The sequence below is a fragment of the Myotis brandtii genome, unplaced genomic scaffold (genome assembly GCF_000412655.1).
Source record: "Myotis brandtii unplaced genomic scaffold, ASM41265v1 scaffold68, whole genome shotgun sequence".
NCBI classification, from domain to species: domain Eukaryota; kingdom Metazoa; phylum Chordata; class Mammalia; order Chiroptera; family Vespertilionidae; genus Myotis; species Myotis brandtii.
The window spans coordinates 450,664-459,863 of NW_005370657.1; the positions used below are offsets into that span (position 1 = coordinate 450,664).

Below are 9,200 nucleotides of genomic sequence, written 5' to 3' on the forward strand. Positions count from 1 at the left end.
GTCCTCTTGTTTTTGAACATCCATGCACCTTCCCACTTTCACTCCCCAGTTCCCAGCCAGCCACCCTCCAGGCTCCTCCACACACACCGACACCCCCACCCCAGGGTGAAACTTGAGGGTCTCCTCTGATACCACATCAGCCAGCCTGGGCTCGCTGGGAAGGCGAAGGAAGAAAGCTCCCCTTTGTTCAGAGAAAGCTCCGGGTCCAGGTGGGGCGGGGCAGTTGGATCTCTAAGTGACCTGCAGGCATTCGGATTGGACAGCCCCGTCGCTGATGCTTTCAGCCAAGAAAGGAGGCTGGTGTCCAGACGCCCAGGCCTGGCCCTCACCCCTGTGGGTTGCGCACTGTTCGGGCCTCAGCTTGAGCGAAGAGGGGATCACCTGGCTCGGACCTGGGAAGCCCATGGTGCTCTGGCTCCGGGCGCACTGGACCCAGGGGCTCACGTGATGTCATCAGGCTGGTCACCGTCTCTCAGTGCCTCCTGCCTGTCCTGGGCCCCTTCAGTTTTCTCTGAGGGAGCAGGAGAGCCACCGTGTGACCCGTGCAGTCAGGGGGCCGCATTCAAGGGCCCCCTGCTTGGGGGTTAACACTCTGCTGTGGCTATGGGCTTTAATGTTTATGTTGTCTTGAAATCCATAATCTTTTTTTTAATTAAAAAGTATCCTGAGGATATTTTTCCCATTGATTTTTAGAGAGAGTGGAAAGGAGGGAAGTGGGAGAGAGAGAAACATTGACATGAGACGTATCGATTGGTTGCCCCTCCGCACGCGCCCTGACTGGGCCAGGGATTGAATCTGCAACCCAGGCGCGTGCCCTTGACCAGGAATTGAACCCACGGCCCTTCAGAACCTGGGCCATCGTTCTAACCACTGAGCCACCGGGCAGGGCATAATCCTTTTCATCTGTGTTTTGTAAGTGAGGTCTGATGGGACAGTAGACCTTACACCGAGCGTATGGAGCTTCAACTCACCTGCCCTCCTGCCACCTACCCTTCCCCGGGGACCCGGGCCCTGCCTGGCCTCCTCTTTGTGTGACCACTGCCCCCTCCACCACGGGCACAGGCACAGGGAGGGGGGTCAGGATGCCTGCCCAGCAGTGTCATGGGCATGTTGGCCCTGCGTTGGCAGCACCAGGGTCTGTCAGGCAGCCAACCAGAGGCTGTGTCTAGGCAGGGGCCTGAGGTCCTTAGGGTTCACCCCTCCACTGTAGGGTGAGGTGGGGGCCTGAGGGACGGGGAGGTACCTGGTCCACTTCCCCCTGGCCAGGGCTCCAGGGACAGGAAACTCCATTCATTCATCACTCAACATTTAGTGATGAATGGGGCATTTGCCTACCCTGGGGGCCGCCACTGCTCCAGGCTCTGGAGATTCAGTGGTAGCCACACAGACCTGCCTCCTGCCCTCGCCAAGCTTACGTTCTACTGAGAGAGGAGATGAGGGCCAAGTCAACAATCAGTAGATAATAAACCTTCAGATCATGATGAGCGTCCTGAAGGCTGGTGTGGCAGAGACTCCCTCAGCAGCAACTCAGAGAAAGCAGGGAAGGCCCCCTGGAGGTGGTGTGACATCTGAGCTGAGCCCTAAACAACCAGTCTCACCTTGGGGCCCAGGCAGTCCAAGCAGAGAAAACAGCAGGTGCAAAGGCCCTGGGGCAGCAATGAGCTTGGCATCTTAGAGGGCCAGGAAGCGAGCAGTATGTCTGGAGTGCAGGGGGTTGGGGGAGAGTGGAAGGGGTCAGAGGGCACAGATCACAGTGGAGTGTTCTGTTGGCAGTGAGAAGCTGCTTGAGGAATATGAGGGGACTCCTGTGTTGGGCGGCTCAGTGTGGAACCTGAGCACAGAGGGTAGAGTGGAGTTGGGAGACCCGAGAGGAGACTGTGCAATGATCCCATGAGAGCTGACAGTGGCTGAGGCCAAGGTGGCCGCGGTGCACAAAGGAAGTGACCAGATTTGGGTTATAACCTGAGGGAGATCCAAAGGACCTGCTCTCAGATTGGACTTGAGGAATGGCGGGGGGCCTGGATTTGGGGCCTGGATTTAGGGCCTGATGGCTACTGTCCACCGAATGGGCTGGCTGGGCCTGGAGCTCACGGCTGTGAGCAATTCCTGCTACTGCAGAGAAGTCTCCCCTTGCCCGGCCGGAAGCACTTCGCCCTGCTGAGCCCCCCAGGCCCCGCGTCAGACAAACCCAGCCCACCTGACTCTACGGGGCGGCAGGAGCCCCTGGCAGTCGCCCTGCAATGGGAAAGGGGTGCCACTTTCTCAGCCCACGTGGGGACTCCCGAGGGCACATGCACAGCTTGTCTTGCAGGCTGACACATGGCTATCAGCCAAAGTTGTCCTCACTGCTACCACCTCTTCGTCTCTGTGGGGACAGGACCGGCCTCCTGGGAAGAAGCCAGGCTCCGGGAGGAGGTGCCTGACACGGGGCCGGGCCTGGGACAGTCCCGCAGAGGTGGACTCGGCCACTGAGGGGGACAACATAACACAGTGGAAGCCACCCTGAGGCTCTAGGTCGGCCCCAGGGAGAGGCTGTAGGAGCGTGAGCTTCAGCAGGAAATGTACGCAGCACCTCCTCTGTCCAGCAGTGACTTGACCCACCTGAGCCTGTTTCCTCCTCTGTGAAATGGGGACATAGCCAGCCCATGAGGATGAGGTGAGACGCGTTTAGCGCTTCACTCAGGGCCCCCGCCTCCCTCTCAGGGAGGCTCTGAGGCAGACCCCCGGTGAGAACTCGCTTGCCGGTCCAGTCCTTAGCTTGATGTATCTGAGCAAGTGTCCCCCCGCCCCCTCCTGTCTCGGCTGGAGGTACACCAGACTCCATAGGGGAAATGTTTTAAATCCATTTCTTCTCTTATTAGAAAATGTGGACATAGATTTAAAAATCAAATATGAAAGACAAAAAAGCAAAGTTAAAACGTACCCACAATCATTTTCTCTTTCTTTTGCGTTTCGTAATGTTTACACGTCTACACTGAGTGGCCAGATTATTATGACCGGCCAGATGATTATGACCACCCCATCAGTACAATGGAGTGAATTAGTTATGCAAATGATGATAATAATAAAACCTTGAGAGCATTTGCTTAGGAAGTTTTCAATATTCAGTATTTTGGGAAATGTCAATGCAGTACTGATGGGGTGGTCATAATCATCTGGCCACTCAGGTACAGCCATCTTTTGGGCGCAAAGAAAAGCAGCAAGGATTTCCCCAAACCCTCACCTCCCACCGAGAGACGGTCACATCACTACCTGGCAACACAGCCTCTGGTCTCAGTAGACGGACAGAGACAGATCACTAGAGGTTGTATTAACCTCGTTGCTGTTCCCTCTGCTTCACAACACCTGGAGCACCTTTGCAGAGAAACCAACAGGTAGGCGCGCCGTCCGGTGACGGCCCCATCCGGCCTCTGACAATCCCAACAGTTGGACACGAGGGTACTTCCAGTGTTTCATCAGGAAAAGTCCTGCTCGAGTCTGCTCTGGTGCTGATCATACGGGAGCGGCCTCAGCCCCGCCAGAAACCCCAAGTAAAGGGAAGCTGTGTCTACCAAGCAAACGGCCCCACCACCCCATCTTCCCACTGGGTGGCTGCCCCTCCAACACCCCCCGCCCCAAAGCTCCTGGAGCTGCCGATGTCACACACACACAGAGCCTCCAACCCCACCCCACCCCACCCTCCAGCCAGGGTGTGCTGAGCGCTGAGAGAGGTGGGCAGCGTGTGGGCACTTCCAGGACGCCCACCCTGACCGAGGGCCGGGTGAGGACTTGCAGAGCAGTGAAGGGGTTCCCACTGGGGAAAGGATTCTGGGAAGAGGGTCAGACCTTAACTGCTTGGTGGCCAGGGAGTCTGAGGAATAGACCAGAGACCAGAGACCTAGGGGGAGGGAGGGAGGGAGCCTGGGGCTGGAGCGCTGGCAGGGCTCAGGGGTCCTGGGAGTCCCTGCAGCGCAGACTCCCCCAGCCCAGGGTCTGGGTCTTAGCAGCCCCGCCAGCCCCACCATCAGCCAGGCCCAAACAGCCACCCAAGAAACTCCGAAAACTCAGCACCACAGCTGAGCACAGCATTCCTCCCAGGCCTGCCCCTTCCCGAGGGGCGGGGGGCCTTCCAGGCACAGAGGTGTCCCAGGGTCATTGAGACTCCTCCTCAGCACCAAATCCTGCCCGGATCTCCCTCCTCCCAGCCCAGGGCTTCACCCTCTTACCCGGGCCAACGCCCTAGCCCCATGGTCGGCAAACTGCGGCTCCCGAGACACATGCGGCTCTTTGTCCCCTTGAGTGTGGCTCTTCCTAAGCCTTAGGAGTACCCCAATTAAGTTAATAACAACATACCTGCCTATATAGTTTAAGTTTAAAAAACTTGGCTCTCAAAAGAAATTTCAATCGTTGTACTGTTGATATTTGGCTCTGTTGACTAATGAGTTTGCCGACCACTGGGCTAGACGAGTCTCAACTGGGCTGACTGGGCACTTCAAGTCTCTGCCACGTATCTGTTCCATGCCAGTAGCTACCTCAGGAATGTCCTCAGGGAGATGACAGAAACACAAGAAAGAGCAAGGCCTCTCGAGTTGTAGACTTAGAAGCACCATACTTGCACTTCTGCTTCATTCTATTACCCAAAGCCAGGCACATGGTCAAGTCCAGAGACAGAGGCAGAGGACACTTCAAAGTTAAATGCCCAAGGGGGTGGATGCAGAGAGGGTACAAGATCATTCAACCCATCAGCAAGACCTATCAATTCTGCCTTGGAAATACTTTCCACACCTGTCCAATATTCCTTCTATCTTATTGCTCCCACCACTTCAGTTCACCATGACCTCTCTTACCTATCACCACCGGACTGCTCTGTCCAAATCTTTCTTGTCCATTTCTTCTCAGACCATTCTCAATGCAGCAACGAGAAGAAACTTAAAAAGAAAACCTGCTCTGACCACTCATTTAATGAATTCTGCCAAATGGTTTCCTATCGTTCTCAGGATAAAGGTGAAAATCCTGACGAAGGCCTGAATTGTTTTCAATTTTCAATTGAGGGGTTATCTTAAAGCAAATAGATGACCTGGTGAAAGGGAGAAAGAGTGAAGATGGAGTGTGGGAAAGAGAGGCTTTATAATGACTCCCACGTGAGGACAGCCTGGGACCCCCCTTTCTCCAACCTCATCTCCTTCCATCCTTTCTTTCACTTTATGGTTGGAACACATCATAATTCCCCAACTTGTACAGTATTTCAAGCCTGTGGGGTCTTACTTGGACTGCTCTGTGTCCACACCATCTTTTAAAGTAGATAAACATGTACACATGGTTATGCCAGGGTGAGGTGAGAGTAGGATACAGGTGTGACAACTCATCCGAGAGGTTTTTGAGCCTGAGTCTGAGAGACAACTGTTCAATTGGCTTTGCGGAGAGGAAATCTAAGAGGATGAGGTCAGAGGAATGGGATGGAAAACATAGACATGGTGCAACTTCTTCACTAAGTTAGGCAACCTGCTCTCTGGAAAAGGACTACTAAGCCAAGACATTCTTCAAGACCGAGGCTGAGCAGAGATGCCTTTCAGTGCACAGGGAGTTCTCCTGTGGTTCTTTCAGAGTTTGAGAAGGCTTCTCAGGAGCTAGGCACACATCACCTCATTCCCTGTCTGTTCTCCCCAATTTTCTTGGGGGAATATTTCTGAATATTAGAGACATGGAAAGAAATGACATATTCTCCTTTTCTCTCTCCTCATGTAGGGTTTTCACAGTGTAACTACAGGGGCCCTGTAGAATTCTTTCTCTCTCAGTGATCAACAAGAGGCAAATGTGAGTGCTTCACCCTCAACAAGTGGTCTTAGTTGAATCCACCCGAAGAAGGTGATTGAAACCCTCTACCTTAGGCCCTAAAAAAAGGGAGGTAGAGGAGTGCAGATCGGTTTAGCTCAGTCGATAGAGTCTCGGCCTGGGGATTGAAGTCAAATGCAGCCAAGGACGAGAGAGAGAGAGAGAGAGAGAGAGAGAGAGAGAGAGAGAGAGACGCTGCCTCTTTTCCTCACTCCCTCCTCCCAGAGGCGAGGGAGGAGGGGGGAGCGCCTCTGGGGAGGAGGGAGGGAGGGAGGCAGGAGGCGCTGCCCTGACATTGATGAGTGCAAATACCATCCCTGCTACCCGGGTGTGCGCTGCGTGAACTTAGCTCCCGGCTTCAGATGTGACGCCTGCCCGGTGGGCTTCACAGGGTCCATGGTGCAGGGTGCGGGGATCAGCTTTGCCAAGTCAAATAAACAGGTCTGCACTGATATTGATGAGTGTCGAAATGGAGCGTGTGTTCGCAACTCTATATGCACTGACACTTTGGGATCTTATCGCTGCGGGGGCCTTGTAAACCCGGGTACACTGGTGACCAGACGAGGGGATGCAAACCGGAGTGAAACTGCAGAAACCCAGAACTGAACCCTTGCAGTGTGAACGCGCAGTGCATCGAGGAGAGGCAGGGGGATGTGACGTGCGTGTCGGATGGGCTGGCGATGGCTACTTCTGTGGGAAGGATGAGGACATTGACAGTTACCCAGACGAGGAACTGCTATGCTCTGCAAGGAACTGCAAGAAGGACAACTGCAGGTATGTGCCAAACTATGGCCAAGAAGATGCAGACGGAGACGGCACTGGTGATGCTTGTGATGAGGATGCTGACAGCGACGGGATCCTGAATGAGCAGGATAACTGTGTCCTGACTCACAACGTGGACCAAGGGAACAGCGACCAAGGTATCGTTGGGGATGCCTGTGACAACTGCCGGGACGTCCTAAATAATGACCAGAAAGACACCGACGGGGATGGAAAGGGGACGCCTGCGATGATGACATGGATGGAGATGGAATAAAAAACATTCTGAAAACTGCCAGCGAGTTCCCAATCGTGACCAACAGGAGGGGGATGGCGATGGCGTGGGGGATGCCTGAGGCAGTTGTCCTGATGTCAGCGACCCTAACCAGTCTGATGTGGACAACGATCTGGGTGGGGACTCCTGTGACACCAATCAGGACAGTGACGGAGACGGGCACCAGGACAGCGCAGACACCTGCCCCGCCGTCATGAACAGTTCCCAGCTGGACACTGATAAGGATGGAATCGGTGACGAGTGTGATGATGATGATGACAATGACGGCATTCCAGACCTGGTGCCCCCTGGACCGGACAACTGCGGCTGGTCCCCAACCCGGCCCAGGACAGCAAGAGTGACGGCGTGGGAGACCTCTGTGAGACAGACTTTGACCAGGACAAGGTCTCGATCGGATCGACGTCTGCCCGGAGAATGCTGAGGCCACCCTGACCGACGTCAGGGCCTACCAGACCGTGGTCCTGGACCCTGAAGGGGACGCCCAGATCGATCCCAACTGGGTGGTCCTGAACCAGGGCATGGAGACTGTGCAGACCATGAACAGCGACCCTGGGCTGGCAGTCGGATACACGGCTTTTAATGGAGTTGACTTCGAGGGAACCTTCCACGTCAATACCCAGACGGATGATGACTATGCCGGCTTCATCTTTGGTTACCAGGACAGCTCCAGCTTCTACGTGGTCATGTGGAAGCAGACAGAGCAGACGTACTGGCAGGCCACCCCGTTCCGGGCTGTTGCAGAACCTGGCATTCAGCTTAAGGCTATTAAGTCTCAGACAGGTCCAGGGGAGCATCTCCGAAATTCCCTGTGGCACACTGGGGACACCCGCGACCAGGTCAGGCTGCTGTGGAAGGACTCCAGGAACGTGGGGTGGAAGGACAAGGTGTCCTCCCGCTGGTTCCTGCAGCACAGGCCCCAGGTGGGCTACGTCAGGGTGCGATTCTGTGAAGGCTCCGAGTTGGTGGCTGACTCTGGAGTCACCACAGACACCACCATGCGAGGAGGCCGGCTCGGCATCTTCTGCTTCTCCCAAGAAAACATCATTTGGTCCAACCTTAGGTATCGCTGCAACGACACCATCCCAGAGGACTTCCAAGAGTTCCAAACCCAGAATTTCGATCGCCTGGATAAGTAAACCCAAGGAGCAATTCATAACTGCTTTTCTAGACACTAAAGCCATATTTTTTAACTTCCTACAACTTTCTTTACTTACACTGTGGCTTTCTTTACTACCCCAAAGATATCAAACTTTTTACATGAACGTAGCAATAAAGAAGAGGACACATTTGTAATACCTTAACCAATAAAGAAATTAAAGATAAAAAAAAAGAGAGGCTGGGGAGGAGGGAGGGAGGCGCGGGATCATCCCCTTCCTACAAGCTGTGCACATGGCTCCCGAAGGCTCTTGACGGCAGGAGTCTCACCTTTCCCACCGTGTCCCCCAAAGTCCTGTGGGTGGCACGTGGGTAGTTGTCGTTGGCTTCCCCGCTGGTGTAAGTGTTGGCGCACCAAGCGCTCACCTTCGCCGCCTCCCACCCCAGCTGCTTCCTGCGGGTTTTTTCCTTGAAAAAGGAGAGGCCTCTTCGCTCTCACCCCGTGAGCACGGAGTGACCCGGGCCCCTGAGCGCCAGGCAGGAGCGCGGCTGGAGGTCCCCTTGTTCCTGGAGCCTCTCTGCCCAAATGGTGAGAAGCCCCTGCTTCCCGGCCCAGGTCCAGGCCCACGCCCCTCCGAGGATGAGGCAGCAGCACAGGCCAAGCCGGCTGGGCAGGCGGTGCCGCTCCCCCCCATGCCCCATCCCAGCTCCTCGGCAGGCTCCCCCCCTGCAGCCCTGGCCAATGTCCTCCGTGTCCCGCTGGCCCTACTGTCCACACCTCGTCCACCCGTCGCCTCCTGCCCCTCCCCCACTCGGCCCCGGGCACCCATGGCCACAGTTTCTCTGAAGTAAACCCAGCACAATGCGCCACCGAGGTGCCCGCACCGTGGACAGGCAGCCGGGCACCTAGTCAGGGACGCTCCCTCCAGGCCCCTCCCTCTCGCCTGCACACAGCCTTTCCTGCTCCTGGTGACTCCCGCACAGAACGCCGTGTGCAAACCGCCTGAGCATCGCTCCCTTCCGAGCTCCGGACCTCGAGCCCCCACCCTCCCCCCGTCTGGTCCCTGCTCCTTTACAACAAAACTCCTCCAGGGGAAGTAGGTGTCCACCAGAGCTCAGCTCTGCAACCCGACTGCGCAGTCCTTTTTCCTGCTTCTGGACTTGGACCGGGCCCTGTGCTTCCGGGAGCCACCATGCCTGGTTCCCACTCCCTCCCATCCTCGCCCCCCCCCCCCCCCCC

The 9,200-nt window shown here is 55.8% G+C and overlaps 1 protein-coding gene and 1 pseudogene across 1 annotated transcript in view; both read left to right on the forward strand.

Annotated features, from left to right (window-relative positions):
• LOC102260869 overlaps window positions 1-8,518 on the forward strand; it is an 18,819-nt pseudogene extending 10,301 nt beyond the window's left edge.
• Window positions 1-9,200, forward strand: part of ZDHHC12 (zinc finger, DHHC-type containing 12) — a 590,635-nt gene that overhangs the window by 273,343 nt on the left and 308,092 nt on the right. The window lies entirely within an intron of this gene.